Here is a 20629-nt window from a genome sequence, read left to right as displayed (position 1 = left end):
TTCATTATATTCTTATATTCATATATTCAAGCAGAACCGCATCAAAGAAATCCCTGACCTCCCTTAATTCCTCGTGGTAAAGGAGACAATTTGAAAAATCCCTAATACCTGCTGCCTGATTCACTGCCTATGACAACACATAAAGAAATTCCCTCTGATAGCAAATTATTCTTGCAAACCCCACTTTGGGTACTGAAGTCAGCCTGCTACAAGCAGAGCTTTTGTGCTTATTATGAAATGCACACCAGTATGGAGGAACTACTTGTTTCTGGGGTATTTAAGGGTTCATTCATTCTTTCATTCCACTAGCTGATTAGGAGAGCATTTCACAGATATAATAAACCTGTGTTTCTCTTAAAAATGTTATCACACAACATTATTTTGCAATATGTGTAACATGCAAATTATTATGTTTGAACTGTCTGGGCTATATATTTGCAATCTCTGAAGCATTCCTAGGCATACAGTATTAGCCAGGCTTCTTGATGTAACTCTTCATGGTCACCACTGATTTTTATGGCACATATTAAGCTAATAACTGAAACTTTCCAGGATGTTTTTGAAACCTGTTTGTTACAAGTCTTTGTAATGTACTACACAAATAGATTTCTAATGTTTCTTTTCCTTTTCCATACAAACAAGTGGAAAAAAATAATTGCACAATGGCTGCTATTTCTAGACACGCGAAATATGTTTCACAGCACACAGTATTTTCAAATGTTCAAAACCAGGCAAATAATTGGAAAAACAATAATAAAAGAAGTAAGAAAACACTACTGAGAAACTTTCCATTTCCCTATTTCTGCACATCAATTATGAATGTTCTTTGGTATTTTTGAATATTCATATGAAAATTACCTGAACAGTTGTCTAAGTAAAAATATACAAATCTTGATATGAAATATTCAACACACTACAACCCAGGAGACATTGCCTTATTATACACAGCAGTATGGGCTTTAAAAAATTTTCAGTGATTTCACACAGTATGAAAATCACTCACTGGAGGCAGCTTCTTTATTTTGGTTAGTAAAATCAAGTGAACATGGTGATTTGGGCATTATCACCATAAGCAGGTCTTTGTGTCCAAGGCAGGTTAATGTTTAACTTGGGTCTAAGTCCCAGCTTTTGTTGAAGGTGGACTCAGCTGTTTGGTAGCTTTTTTTTTCCCTCTGTAGTATATGATCTTAGGAATCAAATTTTCTGGGAACAAATTAAAAACTTATGTGAAAGATCTTTTCCTTCTCACTTTTTCTCTGCCCCTTTGATCCACCAGATTTGAAATAAGAGCATTACAGTTAAGTGTCAATTTTGGAAATATTCAGTACATAATGAGTCACAGCTAAAACACTAAAATGTAGCGCAAAAACCATTGAGGTTTGGGGGAAAAAGAATCCAAATTCTAAAGATTTTGAAATCTGTCTGTAAAGAAAAAGGCCTGAACGCTGTCTTCCATCAACAAGATTGAAGAATTTTGAAATTTAGTGGGGTTTTCCCCACTGCCCTTTCCTTAGCCTCACACCTGCTTCTTTAAAGCACATTTCAGATGAGAGAAGAATCTTGCTTTCCAGCCAGGAGACCCCTGAAATCCTCTGGCATTCCGAGGCTCCTGCAGCATTTCTGGCTGAGCTGAGAGAGCACATCCACCACATCCAGCACACCTGAGCCCACCTGCCCTGTACCTGAGCACTGAATCAGTACAAAATGCCTTCTGCAGAACTGCTTGGTTGTTCCAGCCCACACAGCCACCCCCAAGCACTGAAGAAGGCTGGGGAGCAGATCTGACCAGCAAAGCCAGGCTAGAAACCACGAATAAAGTCATGGGAGCAATGAATCCAGGAAGATCCTTTAGAGAATCAGTATATCCCTGGGACTGCAATTAGGTTAAGGTGCCAGGTATTATCAGTACTCCAGGGTCTCATTTCTTTAAATGGAAACTATCTGATGTTTTTGCCTGTGGGTCAGTATTCTGAAATACACTCATGAAAAGCAAAGGATTCACACGAAACTGCTTGAAAAGAATGTCTCTCTTCCATGCAAGTAGAAAATATGCCTGTAACTCTTCATTGTTTCTCATTTCCACACACACACACAAATCTAATTATAATCAATGCCCAAGTAAATTTTCAAATCTTTCTCTCCTTCCCTTACCATGTCAGTTCTGAACTAATCAGACTCTGATTGTTTTCGCCCAATAATTATCATGAATCAGGCTCTCATGAATCTGGTAACAGCTGAAGAATGTATTTTTGACATCATGCAGCATAATTAGAGCAGAGCAAGGCTTTTTTTCGTGGTTGAATAGCAGGGTTAGTCACACTGATGAGCTCCCATTCCAGAAGAGCCACCACAATGCAGTGCCTGTGCTGCTGCTAACCAAACCACACTGCCTGCTGACCTTCACAGGGAAAACAAAACCCACCCCAAAACCTAAAAATAGCCACAACACACTGAGATGACCCAAGGGGAATGCCTGCAGTCCTTACAACACTCTGGGGTTTTGGAAAAGCCCCACAGATACTCACTGCTGCCCAGCGTCATGGGGCTTGCACACGTGGAGTCATAAAATCCCAATTTTTGACTGGCAACACTAACTGCAGTCTCATGCTGATCCATGCCGCAGTCCAACACAGGGATCTCATTCACAGATATCACACTGCAAAGCCCGGAGCTAAACAGATAGAGCCAAAGGTTTAGCTGAAAAACTCATCCCTCTGAAGCATCTCTGGCTCCAAGAAAGCACAGGAAGGACAATGGCTATTTTGCAAGTGCAGAGAGATTATGGCCCTGACAATATTTTGCTGAGTTACTGGCAAAAGGACAGCAATGAAGAAAATTGTAAAACAATTTTAAAAATCAAGTTTAACAGCATTTGTCACAGATCTTTTTTCCAAGTTCTCTTACAATTTGTGGCCTTAGTTGCCCCTAAATGGTTCTTAAACCCTGTAGAAGTCTCTATCTGTACATCTGTACCAAGACACAAATCCCACTAAAAGGGTAATGCTGACTCCTCCAGAATGAATTAAACTTTGCACTGCCATCCAAAAACACTGTGTCATGGTTTTTTCCCCAATATAAGTTCTTGCAAAACAAAACAAAACAAAACAAATGCTTAAAAAAGCAGGACACAGGATAAGTAATGTGTGACCCCATTTCTCTGTGGTAACTTTAAGGTGTTAGTGGGCTTTGAGCAGAGAGTTCTGTCTGCTCCTTTTCTTTTAGGATGAGGGTCTGAGGACAGCAGGACTCAAAGCAAACACACATTGTCCTTAGGGGTGCCCTAGAATCCCCAGTGAGTCCCAGCCCAGAAGGAAAGGACACATGAGGCAAGGAGTGAATCACTTCTCCTCCCTGGTCCAAGATCCTGGAAACATCTGGAAAGCTGGGATGGAGGGCTGGAGCTTTGTTTACTCAATCCTACCAAGCACCTTGGCACCAAAGCCAGCTAATAAAGGGAGGAAACCACGGGAAACTCCAAGTCTGAGGCAGTGAAGGGCTGAATTGCAGGTGGATTCCTTTCAGCAGGCGGGTGAGACAGCAGAATTACTTTCCTGGAATGTCACCTATGGACAACAGGCTGGATGGGGCTCTGAGTGACCTGCCCTAGTGGAAAGTGTCCCTGCCCATGGCAGGGCGGTGGAATGAGATAATCTTTAAGGTTCCTTCCACCCCAAACCACTCTCTGGTTCTAGGAGTTGCAATACCCTAAACATAGCTGTCACACACATATGCACATAGACCTACTAATTAGTATCTAACATGATGCCACTACTCTCAATTACCTAAAGTGCTGCAACTTTGGAGTTACCATCAACTGAGATGGTAACTGAGCTACAACCACCTGCAATTCCCACATTTCTGGGGAAACAGAGATAACTCTGCTTCTTTTTTTTTTTTTTTTTAATTTCTTAAGGCAACACAACCAAGTTATTCATTCTATTCAGATGTGCAAGTGTTTGTTGCAACTGCTTTGAATTATTACCCAGCTGGTGGGGATATTCTTCTGAATATTACATCTTACTGGGCACTTGTGTGCTTCTATTAGCCTTTGGAAGTTAAATAGATAAATGGATAATTTAAACACCACTGGGACCACTTATTTCTCTCTCTTTAAAGCCTTATTCCCAACTGAGGAGGGCTTTTCTCATGCATATGACTACTATTCAAAAGCAATGGGCTGACTCACAGCACACAGAGCCAAGCATATGCGTCAATTTTAGTAGGCCTGCAACCTTTCCAGGAATAGAGCCTTGGACTGTGCACACTTCAGAGCAGGCACTGAGCGTGTTTAGAGCAAATCTTTGGTGGATACCTAACAAGCATCGTGCTTTCAATTGCCCAGCTGGCACCTTTCCTACTCTTTTTCCCCACTGAATATTTTACCACATTTAATATAAAAGAGGAGCAAAGACAGAATTCCTTTTTTTCACCCCAGTTGTAAAGTTTCTGAACCCTGTCACTGACAGGTGTTGCCTACACAGAGGGCTGGATATTTCTCACCAGAGCAGCAATTTCCTCTGGAGCAGCCTCCAAGGTGAAGCAAGGACAGTGATTGTGCTGGCATCCTGCACCCTCAATGCTCCCATTATCCATCCACGTTTGCCACACACAAATCCCTGTCAAGCTGGAGCCACACACACCATGCCAAGCAGGTGGCCACTCTCTGACTCCCCCTTGCAAAAACCCCCACGAAGTCCTGAATAAAATGAGATTGCACTCACACCTGCAGCGATTCTTTTGCGGATCCCAGAGTGAAAGAGTTCAGTTTGCTGAGCTGATTGGCAAAACCCACCCCCAGTCACATCTGGCTGCACTGAAACAACTGAACTCATCTCACACCAACAAATTATCATCTACCTCAGAGAATAAAAGCAGCAAATGCACTATTTTTTTTAGTGTTTTCTAAAAGTCACCTGAAGTGCATAGTAAGTTATTTTCAAATATCACAGTTCTTATACACAAAATATACCCATTTACATCTACTACCACACACAAACAGCAAGAGAAGAGGGCTTATCTGGAATGGTGATACATATCTACTCCAAAGAGAAACCACAGAAAATCCTAAGAAGCTGCAGAAGAAAAGGAAAAAACAAACAAAACCAAAAAACCCCAAAATAACACTTCTAAGGTTGAAGTTAGTTACTGTTCAACAGCACCACTGCCATGATCCAGGAGCCAAGAGCTGCTTACTGTTTTATAATGGTCACAGGAAAATTTACTTCTCCCACGAACAGGGACCTGGAAGGTCATACTACTTATTGGCATATTTAACGTGGATATATCTGCTGGAGTCCAGCTTGCTCTTCTCAAGGGGTCCACAGTTAAATGATTATATATATGCTGGCATGTGAAGCTTGGGTGGTTAATTTTAGCTGAAGACATGCATGCACAGTGCTCAGATTTCTGACACAGTCAAACTTTACAAATCCCACCCCTCCTGCAGCTCTTCCCTTACACCCCCACTGCTCCCTTCTCTCGGTGTCTAACACAGTTCCAATGTCTGGCATCAATTTCAAACAGGATCAGTATATTTTATCATATCAAAGCTATTTACAGCAAGAATCAAGTTTGGCAGGTCTTTTGTGTTGGACACTGCAGGCATTAAAAGAATGATTAAAGAAATTGTTGGGGTTTTGTTTGACAGTTTTGTTTTGTTGTTGTTTTGGGTTGTTTGGGGTTTTTTTCACAATCAGGAGGCTTTCTACCTACTATAGAGACAATCCCCAAAATCTACAGAAATTTATGCTCTTAAAGGAAACCCAAGATTTTGCATGACAAAAACTGCCAGGTACACCTCTTTTTAAAACTTCAGAGCATATTTGAAGGTTCCATCCATCACAAATGCAAGCTAAAAAGCATCAGGCTGAATGAGACCTGGAATGGACACACACGACCTGGTGCAGCGAGGGCTGCCGCCCTCTGGCAAGACCCCACCATGTGCAAGTCAGCCCTAATTCCATGGTCTGACCACTGTTGCTGGCATTCATTAAAAATACAGAGAATTGGCACTTGTAAGATGCTTGGCTGGAATTCTTTACGTTAAAAAAAAAATAACCCAGCCGATGCTGCCAAGGTGAGAAGCGACGGCTGCTTCACCTCCCCTCTTGCCAAGCTGAAGGATAGATGTCTGACATTTTCACTGTTGATTTTTCAAAAGGCACACTCCTGCCAGAGTCAGATCCATGGGGCTCTTTTAAGTGCTCCATGAAAAGCAAACAGCCTGGGAGCCACAGTGTCTCCACACCAGCTCTCCCCCCAGCAGAGGTAGGTGTTTGTTTTGGGGAGGTGGGGGACGAGAGGGGCTTTGATGGAGTTTGAGGAGAACATGAAGGAGCTGGGACATGAAGGAGCTGCTTTACCCAAACAGCACTGAGGGCTGAGGCTCTGATGTGCTCAGGACTGTGCTGTGATCAACAGCTCTGCCAATGCAGACAGGCTGAGTGGGAGAAGAGGGGAGTTTGCACGTGTTCCCCCCAAAACCCTGACCACTGAAGATGGGAGAAGGATCTAACTCCAGGGTGCTACAGCCTTACAGCTTCTGCTGTAAGCACCCAACACTCAATGTGATCAGTTCCCAAAGCTCCATCTACCCTTGGCTTGTGACACTAAATGTGTCTTCTAAACCTTTCTAATAAAGACAGATTCATTTTCTCCATTTGGAAAAGATATGAGAGACTGTTCCAAACAGCTGCTGTAATTTCATTGGTATTTTTCACCTGGGGTCACAAATCTGTGTGTTTGCAGTATCATCTCCTCTGGGCAGAAAGCCATGGCCGCAGGAGGGATCAGAACAGATGAACCATCACTGCTGGATTGCACTCTGAGAAACAAAGGGCAAGGAAAAGATTCCAGGAGATAATAATCTGAAGAGGGCTGGAAATGGAACCTGATTTGCCATGTAGCATTTTAAGAACAAAGTCACTCCTCTATTCCATTTTCTCTTGATTGCTTAGAGGATTAATTCGTCAAAACAACTTTCACAGATGTGAAGCCACTACAAGTAAAAATAAAATTGGTTTCTAAGGCACGTCATACTAAACCCTTTCAAGTCCTAGCAGTGTATGAAGATGAAAGTTATCTGATCCAAACACTGAGGCCAGGAAACATTGCAAAAGCTTTTCTTAATTTTTAACAAAATCAGTTTGCTGTGGGGATTAGGGAATTACAGAAATTGGCCTTGGTCTCGCAGCAAATCCTAGCCCTCTTTTAGCCAAGAAGGACCAGCCAACATTCCCTTTTGAGTCTGCTTAGTGCTTGATGGACCAAAATGAGACTTCAAAACCAGAGCCTGGGTAGGCTCAGTCCATATCAACACTGCAGTCACCAGCCAAATAATCCTCCTCTCCCACAAACAGAGCATCTGATGCCACTCAAAAAAGAGCAAAAGTCAGCTGCACTTCCTCCCTCACTCCAGAAAATGTAATTTAGTTCAGTGTCCAAGGCTTTTCACGAGAGGCAATGCCTCTGGGGCTGCCAGAAGCTGGCCAGAGGCAGAGCTCTCTGACACCTGGAACGACATAAAGCAACAGGCAACCAACACATGGATGAAAAATCACTGCAGCTGAGCTAGGAAGGCCAACATTTCATCACTTTATCTGCCAAGCAAGATCAATGCAAAATCTGGAGATGGAAAAGAGGGAAACAAGACCCAAACTTGAGCAAGGACTTGACCACATGATTGCTTCAAGCATGTACTCAGGTCTCAGTTACTGAGTGCACATTTGACTCTTCTGAACAGCAATGCTGAAGTACTGAACAGTACTGAAGTTGGTAGTTAAAGAATTCCATATAAATTCCATTATTTCTAAAGCTTATTGATGGTAAGAGTAAGAATGAGAAGGAGCCAATTACCTTTCCAAAGACTTTTTTAATATTCTGCCCATATTTCTAACACACCTCCAGCTTCTGGGCACTGTCAGAAATGGGACAGCTGGCTAGACAAATCCTAGGTGTGACCTACTTTTGACCTACTTTAAGCTGCATTTTTAAGATGGTGAAAAATATTTTGTGACAGCTGAGCATTAATTTGGGTGGTAGAGACTCCATCCCAAAGAAACACAAAAAGACCAAGAATCTCAGAAGGACCCAGCTTTTCCCATTAGAGCTCATCTTCCTCCTAGCCATCAAAATAAACAACCAATCTTTCAGAAAACTTCAGATAGTTTTAAAAAAACTAAACAAGTGCCAAATCTCCATCATTTTTAAAATCTGGTCCTCATTTTTCAGTAGAGAAAAAGGAAATATTCATAAATATTTGTATCAACATACAGGTGAGAGGATGCAGCCCACACAGGTGTCTGGCCCTAAAAGTTTTGTTAATGAGATCTTGAGGTAAAATTCTTGCATTTGAATACACTAACAACCATCTATACATAGGTGGAAGCATTTTTGGTTTTGTTTTGTCATTCACTATATTGCCACACAGCCCAAAAATCAGGCTACAGAAAAAAGCTTCCTGCATACCTGGGATTACAAGGGGTTCACCATATTTTACAGGAAATGAGGTCATCTTTATAAATTGTTCCTGCTAAGCACTTACAAGTTGTTTCTTTTTTCCTTCCCCAAACAAAAAAATTAAGTGCTGAATTAATTTCCACAAACATAGCAAACCTAACCTAATGGTCTTGCAGTTGGCCGTCTGTTTCACAGATACAAATCTAACTGAATCTCCCACTAGCTGATAACTTTCTAAATTACATTAAATTGTCAATGCTGACCCTGCTTCCAGCTTAGTTCCTCCTGCTTCCATTTAGGAGCTGGGAGTGATTTCTGTAGCATGATCTATATGCCAATTAGACAGAAGAAAATTGGCAATAGATGAAGCTACACATTTGGCACTAGATCAGATTTAAAGGGGCAGAGAAAGGCAATGTCCCCAGCTATGATGCAGACTAATGGAATATAGGAAAAAAGCTCCAGAGTGCAGATGCTATAGAAAAAATTGTAGTTCTCCCTTCTCCACTACAGTCTGTGTCACAAAGACCTTTTCAATCAAATGTACTTCTTTATTTATAAATAATTAAGGAATACCCCTCCTAATGGGAAGGAGCAAACCTCTGTACCTATGTTTAGCTTAGCACTGCATAAACAATCAGTAATCTTATCCCTGAAGGCAACTTACAGGCAGTCTGGCCAAGACCCCAGTTACCAATTCACTGCCTTTGGGATGAAGAATGATTCCCTGCATGATACAAGAGGAAAATTCTGCCTTTTCATTTCCCACTGACCTTATGCCTTGTTGGGAAGGAGGGAGGGGGGATGCCACTTCCATCAGAGCCAGCTGTTGGGCACTGCTGCAGGCAGGATGCTCATGGACTCACAAAACCACTGGCCTGATCTGTGATGGCAAATCCTATGCTCCTAATTAGAGAGGTTCACTAAAGTGACACCAGCCTGTGCTTTGATTGATCTGGCAACTAAAATCAATGCTGTAGGGTTTTGTTAAAAATTCTGATACTGAACTTTTGACATCTCATTTTACATTAAAAAAAATCCGGTAAAGTAAAACTTACAGCAGGCCAGAATTAATAATTTAAAAATATATTTTATGGTTGATCAGGAAGTGACAGTACAGGCACAACTCACACAGGTACAGGAGATTTGGGCATCTCTGTCTGGGAGCCTCTTCACACAGACATCAGCCACTTAAAGGCCTCCTGTACCTTCCTGAAAAAAATCATTCAACCAAAAGGAGTAATTCTTGCACTGCTCCTGAAGCTTTCTATAGAAATATATATATAGCACAGTCCTTTAACAGAACTGTCACGAGGCAGATCAACTGTAGGCTTCAACTATTTCCAGCAGAAAGAGTTTTAACATAAAGATATTTAATGGGAATTTCCATTAAACAGCATGGAATGCTGTTTAATGTTTCCATTAAACAGACCTACACCAGGCTAAGACTGTTATCAGTTCCTTATGATTTTTCTTCATACATGCCTTTCTAAAATGCAGATGGTTGAAATACTTCTATTATTATTAATAGTCCTTCAAGAATTATAAGGCAGCAAGGATGCTGATCAAAAGACCTGCAAGCTCTGGAAAATTTAGAAAGCACAAGGCAATGACAGCAGCCTATCCTCACTGGGGCCTCCATCACTCAAATTCAAATGTAATTTTACACACACCTACACAGTCCCTTTCTCTGTTTGATATGCAGCATTTAGTCCTGCTTTTTGCCTGAACACCTACACCTAGGAAAGTGTTACTCCAGCAAACTTACGTTGCTAAAATTAGCTGAGTAAAAGGTTTAGTGAGAAGAAAAATTATATGGAATTTACAGGTAATAAACTCCTGCAGCTAATCTTTGTGGTCATTTTACTGGAATCCATAGAAATCAAACATTTGACCTTTAAAAAAAAACCAAAAAAAGAACTTGGTAAATGCTCAGTTTTCCTTCGGATGAGAACATTCATTTTGATCCATGCTATAGACTGGTCAAATGTTCCCTCAGGATGCAGATGAAAGCCCACCTCTGTATGAAAGTAAGCATGGTTTCAAGTAACATCAGATAAAAGCAGTGGCTTAGCTGCAGATAAAATTAGAGCAATTTACTGGCAATCATTCGAAGGACAGATCCTACACACAAGGCTTACGGACATCAGCAACATCAGCTATTCTCTTCTGCCTGGAGCAAGGGTTGGAGGAATGCAGAACAAAGAGCATGCTGCCAGTTTCAAAAAGAAGAAGGAAAAAAAAGTGAATTATGCACTCATATAAAATGTTGATTCAGAGGTACTAATACTAGGAGGGGCAAAAAGGAGAAAAGAGCTATCAGGACTGGCTGCCTGTTATCTACACTGAACAACTATTATTTATAGTAATAGTTATTTACCCAGTTCTTTGTTAATTACAGTTCAAGCTCTGTACTCTTAAAACTTCAGAAATAAGCCAAAAAAAGAAAATTTAAAAAGGAAAAAAGAAAGCTGCAGCAGCTGTTGCAGCACAGTTCAGAATTTAGGTTACAGATAATTTTTTGCAAAAGGCAGGCTAAGAGCATCATCTAAAAGCTAAATTGCAACAAATTGATTAAGCTATGGGCAAATGGTTGAGTTGTGAATGAAAATTAAAACTACCATTAAAACAACCTGAAAGAAAAAGCAGCTCGGCGCTTGGATTTGGGGTTGTTTGTTTGAGGTTTTTCTGGTTTTGTGAGTGGGTTTTTTTGTCTGATTTTGTTGATGTTTTTTGAACAAAACAATTCTATTGCTGAATTTCCTAGAGCTGTCATTTTTGCAGTTTGTTTTATACCTTCGGCAACACTTCTGTTGAAAATTTTGTTTATGCAATCCCACAACGATTATGAGGTTACAAACTCATTTTTATCTCCACAAATAACCTTCCCAGATACCTCCTGCAGGTTTTCTCCTGAGCCATCACTGCTGGACTCTCGAGGAGCAAGACTGCCCAGGCATCAGCCTTTCACCCGCGGCTGCATCTGAAACTACAACACGCCCAGCAGCCTCAGCAAAATGACAAATCCTTCCATGGAATACAGGCTGTGACACCCTGGGAACATTGGGAGGACAGATCCAGGCAGATGACAATTAGTGGTTCTGGCCCATCAAACATAGACATCATTTTAAGGAGGTGAGTGACACTTCCAGGCACAAATCAAGGGAGTGTAGGCTCGTCCCCATCAGAGTGACTCTGACACAAAGGCCAATAAAGAGAAAACATCTTACTGAACTATATTGGAGCTGACAAAGGCAGCAGCTGCTCTGCTCCACAGGGCAAATTTATATCTCCAGGAGGTGTTGGGAAAAATGGATCCTTAGGGGAATTACTGTCAACTCATCCTCTCTTGCCACAACGCTATCTAAGAGATCCCAAAGAAGAAACCAAGCAAATCAGAGCACAATTTAGTTTTTAAAACATGAGAAGTGCACAGAAGTTGCACACAGAGGTACTTCTGAAGAGCATAGAGAAACACCAGGAACTAACATTTCCCAGCACACACTGTAAAGAATATCAGTAAGTTGGAACAGTAGTGCTTCAAAAGATACAGATCTCTTTATTATGATTCAGAAGCTCCTAGAGGATTTGAAGGATGCATGTTTTGGCATGAGGTCCTCAAACCTCATTTTATTAGTGCATAAGGGAAAAATTTACTACTACTACTACAACACCACAGTTGGCCAAAGAAATAATTATTGAGTATGAACTAGCTTAAGCAATAACTGGTAAAAATCAGGATTACTTGAAAAATGAGCAGTCTTACATACTGAGATATTGAGCTGCACAAAATCAAACAAGTGAAAAAAGCTCCAAGAGTCCATGTGGTATAAACCACAGCATGGAACACTGCTGCTGTTTGGTACACTACATCAGGCTTCTCCATGGACTAAGGGACTAAGTCTGTGCAGTTTTGGAGGCTGACATTTGTCCAGTGTTTTGCAAATCAATAATGCAGAAAGTAAGTTCTCAGCAACACATTCTGAACTAAGCATTTACAGACAATATAACTGTATTTAGTACATCTGTTCCTGTATTTCTACACTTTCCTTTTTTAGTATAACTAGTAGTAAATAGCACATTAAAGTATTCTGATGGTCTAAATAAGTTTTTTGTAGTGTTTTAAACACTTGTGTCTACTTAGTGTGACCCTTTATGTTTACTCTTTATATAAACTAGGATGTGACAAAGCTTGGATAAGGGATAAGGGTTAGGGGAGGGCTTTGCACATTCTTCATGACACCTGCTTTGCACTGACATTTTGTTCTCCCAGCTCTCTGCAGATGCTTGTATCAAAAAGCAAATAACCCAAAGATCAGATTAGCAGCCTGATATTTCCATGAGGGCAGCTCAGACTGGCAGATCTGTGAAAGTACTGAGCAGCCCTGAGACCAACCTCCACCCCCAAGAAGGATTAAACACAATTAGCATCAGGAAAGCAGATGTCTAACAAAGTAATAAACCATAATTTTTACACAAGGTTAAAATTTTCCCTCTCCTTTCCTCTGTTCAGCAAATGATCCATGGCTCCCAAATGTATCTCTTTGCTGCTTTACACCACCTCGAGACTCCCTTATTCTCTCATCAGTCAATTCACTGGCAATCACTTGTCAGTGAAAGAGAAAAAAAAGCAAAACAACAAAAAAAGCTTGTTGAGCGAACGCCAGAGAACATTAAATTAACCAGTCAAAGATCAGCAATGAACAGCTGACACCAAATTGAACCCAACACATGGCCCCATTCACATTATTGTTAAACACACATAGCCAATCGCTCTGCCTTCAAAATTACATTAAAGGATCTTTATTTTATCAAACAAAAATATTTGCCTGTGGATGAATAGTCAGCTTAACATTAAGTATATCATAAAAAGTAAACTATTGCTTTCATGCAGTTTGGATTAAGGGTACTGTTTTACCTCTGAGTACAAACTAAATTATTAAGCATTATTATGAAGCATTTTCTCTTTAGCTCAAAGAGACCTGAAGTATATTTCTGTGTACTCCTATTTGTGTACAAAGTGTATAATCTTACAGGAAGGCCTCCCAAGCACCCACTCAAGACTGTATGAACTTTCTTGCCTGCTTGGTGGAGTCACCTTACACCCCCAGTACATCAAAGGAGGATGTGATCTCCCAGTGCAGGGCAGCAAAGTCTCTCACAGCTCATGGGGACATCACCTGGCCTTAGCAGAACAGGTCACAAAGTGACCCAACAATCAGCAGCCCCTTTATGCTTGCTTCTCCCAGAACAATGATTTCAGCTTCTCCCATCAGCACCCACCTTCCCCCAGGAACACACACATCTTCTCCAGCCTTGCTGAGTAGAAATGACATTTGGCACGGCAATTGCCGACTCCAGAATGGAAAAATCAAATACCACACAATACAAATGCATTAAAGGAAGAGAGAAACCTGATGGCTTTCTGCCCTGGCAGCAAGGGCCATTCTGTGCTGGAGCTGTTAATCACTTAAGGACAGGTTATACGGGGACGGAGATAGAACTGGATGTGAATGTGAGGGCAAGGAACATAATTAAATACATCCATTCTCTCTCAACACAGGAAAAAGCCAACCAGGCAATATTTGCAATATTTTAAACACAGAGTGTTGAAATGACACACGAAAAAAAAATCATTTACAAGAGACTAAGGTACCCAGACTGGGAGGTGTGTTTCCTTTTATTCCTTGAAAAGGACTTTTTTCAGCACTGAGTAAATCTCTCTATGCCTGTCACCCCTCCCACTCCTTGTCTTATTTAGGTAATAATTCTTAGACATGTTTATACTACACACCTCCAGAACAAGAGCTGCCACTTTATGTTTCAGCAACACCTCACGCAACTTGGTTGTGATCTCAGTAAATCAATCCAGGCAATCTACTTAAAATTTAAATAAAGTTTTTCAAAAGGGCACAAGTTTGCCTCCTGAATCCATATTTAGTCATGAAAATGTTTCCACAGAAGGCCAGAACAGATACTTGTTCCCCACAGACATCCCATCCTCATCAGTCCCAGTATCCTGGACTGTGGACCCTCTCCTAATGGAAATGTTCCACTGCAATGTCTTAAACCAAAATCAAACAACAAATAATATTTCTACCTTCTCAATACTAAGGCATGTATCACAAGAGAACAAAGTAGAACCTGCATGGTTTTGGAACTCTCTGCCAAAACCAAGCCACAGTCAGGTAAGCCTTTGGAAGTGCTGGTCTTTTCACATGCACTGTACTGAATCCACTGGTGTAGAATTCTGATCACAGATTATTTACCTGCATTTTGGTCATTTAAAAAAAAAAAAGAAAAGGAAAAAAAAAAACCAAACAAAAACCTCCAAAGATTTCTTTAAAAAAAAGGAAAAAAGGAACCAGTCCGTATGGCAAATCTCTGAACGCAGAGCAGAGAGGAGAAAATCCATTGCCTTACAATGGCCAACTGTTTCACAGGTGATCATTATCACATTCCAGTATGGGCACAAGGGTGAGATGCCAGAACACTGACACCACTCCACCACTTGAAACCGGATACTCAGGAGTGCTCTAGAAGCTCTCCAGTGCTTCATTGTAAACGATACTGATGGAAAAAAAAGAGATATACAGCTATTGCTTAGTTCAGAAGCCTCGTTAAACCCTTCCCCACCAAAACCATCCTCTCTCCTTCACTTTCACAGTAAACTGAAACTTTTGTCCCTGATAAAAGTTCTGTAGGGTCGTGATTCTTAGCCAACAAGATTAGGATGGTTATAATAAAATTAAAAGCTGCACAGATAATCTATAAGGAATTTATGTTTGTAATTTCAAAATAAAAAAGCAAATCCACTACAACAATAAACAAGTGTGTTTGCAGTAAGACTTTTCAGACAGAAAAGTCATCTGAGCAGTCACAGCCTCACCATGATGGCCCTAATCATGAACTATCTGCTAATAAAAAAAGGCAAGTACTGGTCACATGAGAGACTTAATCCTTACTCACATGCAAAATGTTTAAATTAAAGACATATTAAAACCCTTGTGCAATGTGTAATGCCCTGGGAAGACTTCACTTGAAACATCTCATCTCATTCTTGCCACCTGTATTCAAGAAGGAAGAATTCAGACCAGAAATGGCACAGAAAATGACCTTGGAAATTAGGAGAAAGTCTTGTGAAAGAAAACTCTTAGAATTATGTTTATTTGAACTTCATAGTAAGGGGTTCTTTGCCCAGAGGAGGAGGAACAGAGCTGCCAGCAGACCTGTTGGCAACATCCCCCCAAAAACACACAAACAGGCTGTGAGAGTCAGAGCAGATGAGGTTGGAGGAGAATCAGGGACATCTTTCCACCAAGTACCATTTCAAGCCAAGTGGTTTTCAGATTTTATAGCCGTGGAAACAATGAAATTGTTACACTAATCAGAACACCATAACAGTGAAGTCTGACATTGATTAAAACAAGAAACCCTCACTCTCACATGCTATTAAATACCATCTGCATCTATCCCTATGTGGGATAAGATGACTGCAGAGCAAGACTTTGCACAAAACCACATACAACAGGGAGTAAAAGAAATAGTAAGGCTTTTAGAAAAGTGTATGGAATTTTTAATCATTCCTCAGTGTCCTATGAGGGAAAGAAGTAAATAAACCAAAATCAAGCTGCAATCCCAAAATGCATCCTGTACCAGAACAGGAATGCTTTTTGAAGGATCACCTACCTCAAATCCCTTTCCAGTCTGTTTACTGCCATAATCCCAGAACAGAATTAAATGAGGCTCAAACCTCTACAAGTGAATTCTAAATTGAGACAGACAAACGTATTAATCTGGAATATTTCAGAAAGCCTAAACCAAGCAACATACATCATCCATGTATATTTTTAGATTTGCATTTCTGAAACTCCTTATGTAAGGATCTTTTAAATGATATCTGCATTGAAATGTGACATGCATAGTTTGGAACAAAGCAGTTATAATATGGCATTTATTTATCTTGAGATATAAACATCTGAATATGCACATTAAGTCATTTTCATTTGTTTGTTTTCAACTTACTTTGATCTCTACAATGACATCGACTCCTTAAATAACTAATACTGTGGCATTTGCTGGGTCCCCAGGATGAAGGAGGAATTGATGAATCTGACTCCATGTTCTTAGAAGGCTAATTTATTATTATATTATAGAATGCTATACTAAACTATACTAAAGAATAGAGAAAGAATACAGACAGAAGGCTACAAAGAATGATAATAAAAACTCGTGACTGCTTCCAGAGTCCTGACACAGCTGGACTGTGATTGGTCATTAAGTAAAAACAATTCACATGAAACCAATCAACATGCACCTGTTGGATAAACAATCTCCAACCACACTCCAAAGCAGCAAAACACAGGACAAGCAATCAGATGATTATTATTTTCATTTTTCTCTGAGGCTTCTCAGCTTCCCAGGAGAAGAATCCTGGGCAAAGGGATTTCTCCAGAAAATATGACAGTGATATAATACAATTTAAGATATTTAGATTTTTAGAATATTTAAATATCTATGTATCGTACAGAAAAAATACACACTGTGCTGGGCTGTCCCTGGCACGTGCATGCACACAATACTTGTATCTGGGAATGTATTTGTGTGATACAAGTGCTGTCATAAATGATCCAAGTCACTCCTAGAAGATGTGTGGAGGCATCCCTCTTTGAAAGAGAGCCTGTTTCAGCTCCTGCTGTGGTGATTAGAAGCACCCTGCTGTATTTTGATGTCTTTAGAGAATACTCATACGCCCACATTGTCCTTTTTTTTTTTTTTTCTGCCAAGAAAACAGATTTTTCTCTATCATGGTCAACCTTGCAGCCCTTTTTTCCTTCGCACTGATCTTTTGTAAATGATACCACAAGCATGTATAAGATTCTGGGTGAGGTTTCATCTGCCTCCTGATAGTTTCATTGCTTTCACACCTCTTTACTGACACCTGTCAGGAACAGGTCTGCCTTTTGCACAGCCTTATGATGCTGCAGGTCACAGTTCTGTTGTCCTCTCCTGACTTTTTCCTGACTGATCCTCGGAAAAAGAGGTGTGTGCTTTTGCAACAACACGCTGTCTGCTCACAGGTTTCTGTGTCAAAAGAACATTTCCTTAGCTGTGTGATTAAACAGAAGTGTGGGGAATGTATGATTACATGCAACAGCCTTTTTCAGACATATCCTAACCTATGAAACACTGAATTATACTTTACTATTTATTTTAATCTCTGTATAGTGCCAGCAACTAAGCCTTCAATCTGGATATCTAACAACTGGCTGAAGTTCCACACTTTTTGCCTTGGAAAAGCTGGGTAACAGGCTATGATCCAACTCCAACACCAAGTCAATAGTCAGCTGCAAGATAATGCTATGATCATACCAATAAACTGCTTATAAGCACTAACAGAGATGGCAAAAGCCTAGGGAACTGCAGGAATTTTTTCCCTTAGTTAATGAAAAGAATTGTTAAGTCAGCTAGCAAAAATAGGCCTATCAAATCATAACTTTGCAAATCTCTAATCAGCCCAGTCAATTCTTCTCTCCCAGTTTTAAGTAAAGCACTTGAAAATCTCTTCCAGAATGAAGTGTTTCTTCCAAATAAGTATGTCCCCTTTGCCGTATGCTCCACATCAGCCCAGAAGGCACACAGAGATAAGAGAATTAAAGGGATATGTTTAATAGAAGGAGAAGTCATATGTAAACCAGGACTGAAATTTTACACAGAGCTAATCTTTTTAACACTCTCTTCACAGAGAAAATTTTGAATTAGCTCACTATTTTACAAGAAAAAAGTTTCCCCCCCCCCCCTTTTTTTTTTTTGCATGAACATGTTTTAAAAATCCAGTGGTTTACCCAGCTTAGGGCCTGTTAACTTGTGCAAACCTCAATGCTGATCCAGCTGGCACCACTCACCCCTGCACATGTTGGGGGTGGTGCAGAGCAGGAGTCATTCCTTTTTCCCCAGCCCATATGGACATGGTCCATCTCCTCCTGCACCTCCTGCCCTTCAGCATGAGCGATTTTCCTGCTCCTTGGATCTCAGGGTCTCCTATGGAGCAAGGGCAAGGACAGGAACACTAAGGGGCACCCACACCCAGAGCCAGTCTGCTGCTGTGGAAATGAGAATTTGGTCCTGCTCAAAGGTTACAGCACAAATATTAAGCGCTCATGCAAGCACATGGACCTTTCTTTTCTCTCATGTTATTCAACATCTTAAAATCAAAGCTGAAAATAATTATGGGGAGAGAAAAGTCATGAAAGAATTATATCTGCTTAATAGTAAGTACCATTCGAATTTTTTAAACTGAAAACAGAAACTGAAAAAATAAAGGTGACAGAAAAAGCTGAGCAGCCTTCAGTTTTCTCCAGCTCTGTATAATCCACAAGTCTGATCTCAAATGAGAAAAGACAAAAGCTACAAAAGTTACAAATAAACGACATGAAATAAAAACCTAAAAAGCTCAAATTTTTGTGCATCTAAAACCTGTTTTTGAAACACTATTATGGTACAGTTCACAATAAAATGCTACAGCCTCTGCTGACATTACTGTGGCTCTTCAGTCAAGTTTCTATTACTCCATTCAAAGAAATAAATCTTTCAATACAGGCTTATCCTGGGGTCATTTATTACACCATGTCAGACACAGAATGCTTCATCTTGAGAACACATACATAGGGTTTTCTTTCAGTAGTTTCTTATGAGCTAAAAAACCCAAATGAACAAACAAAAAAGGGAAAAAAACCCAACAAAACAAACCCAAACACCAAAAAAAAACCAATCTAACACAAACCAACCAAACCACAAAAGAAAACCCACCCTGGAAACGTTATCTACTGCCAGTAACATACTGACAGGTTAGTTAACATGTTTTTACTGATACAATAGCAGGAAAAACCTCATAAAAGGCTGCAACATTCTCGTATTTGTATATGTTGTATACACACGCTACAAGGGGCTTGTAGGATATGAATGGGACAATTTGAACTTGGCAGAAAGAAACAGGATCACATGCTTTTTACAACCCCTTGTGAATTCTCAAAGCCATAAAATAGTGAATGGGAACGATCCTTGCATTGATTACATCAGAAAAAGGTGTTTGCATTAAGGTGTGAAGCTGACTCAGAACAGTTAAACAAAAAGAAGGAGCGAGTCTACCCTGAAATATTGGTAGTCTCAAATGTAAAGTGGAAATAAAATCAAAATTAAACATTTGTTTTTAGAAACCCAGGAATAAGGAACTCTGAGGTCAAAATAATTTTGTTTATCAGCTGTGCACAAGTCACTCAGCACAAATAGGAGCAAGCTACACAATCCATTCTTTTTCTCCCATGAGTTGGCAATACCTTAGCAAGCGGACATAGACTATTCAGCAAGAAAATTCTCTTGGTTACTGTCTGGCCACTCCTCTGAATATCCAATAATGACAGCAATATGCTCCAGAGAGACTGCCAAGAAACCTGACATGACTGCCCAGGAAACATACCAACAATGAAAGCAACCTTGTAGTTTGCAGCTAATTCAAGATGACAAGATGGCAGCTGAATGGATTGTATAGTGTGTGACAAAAATTAGGCCACCCTCCCCCAAAATTATTCAAGGATAATATTATGAAAAAGGAGCTACCAACACAAAGTTTCAGCAGAGTTAAATACTTATTCCACATTGCACCCTTATGGCAACATCACAATTTTTACGAACTTATCTGAGTAAGTCTTGCAGGATCTGATATTTGGAGATTCTGTGATAACAGCAGGCAGACAGATTTATCCCTGGCTGCCTGAAAAGCCCTTTATTACAAATCTGAAAAAAACCCCTAAGTTTCCACACTCTGAATCTTACAGTTTCAACCACCAAGTGATTTCTGCCATCACCACCCAAAACTCTCAGCAGAACGTACCTGACTTTTGCCGGCATAGCAGCCATAGTCAGCTCACCCTAAGCAATGACTGGCAAGGATTTTCTCATTCTTTTTTGCCATAGAAACCTCAGTGGACCAAAGGATGTAGGAGGAGAGAAGGCAGAAAGGCAAGGTCTGAGATATTTACTTTGACACTCATTTAGCTGAGGATTATTTATATATATATATACATACATATGAAAGACATACTATTTTATTTATATATGTGTATATATATATATTATATTTTATATATAATATATATTGTGTATATATTTAATA

At 40.1% G+C, this 20629-nt stretch overlaps 1 protein-coding gene across 1 annotated transcript in view; it reads right to left on the bottom strand.

Annotated features, from left to right (window-relative positions):
- Positions 1-20629, bottom strand: part of NAV2 (neuron navigator 2) — a 208929-nt gene that overhangs the window by 155686 nt on the left and 32614 nt on the right. The gene's annotated exons all lie outside the window — the stretch shown is intronic.

The sequence above is a fragment of the Geospiza fortis genome, unplaced genomic scaffold (assembly GCF_000277835.1).
Source record: "Geospiza fortis unplaced genomic scaffold, GeoFor_1.0 scaffold165, whole genome shotgun sequence".
NCBI lineage: Eukaryota > Metazoa > Chordata > Aves > Passeriformes > Thraupidae > Geospiza > Geospiza fortis.
Note: the sequence above shows the minus strand (reverse complement) of the source record. Positions and strands in the feature narration are given on the sequence as shown.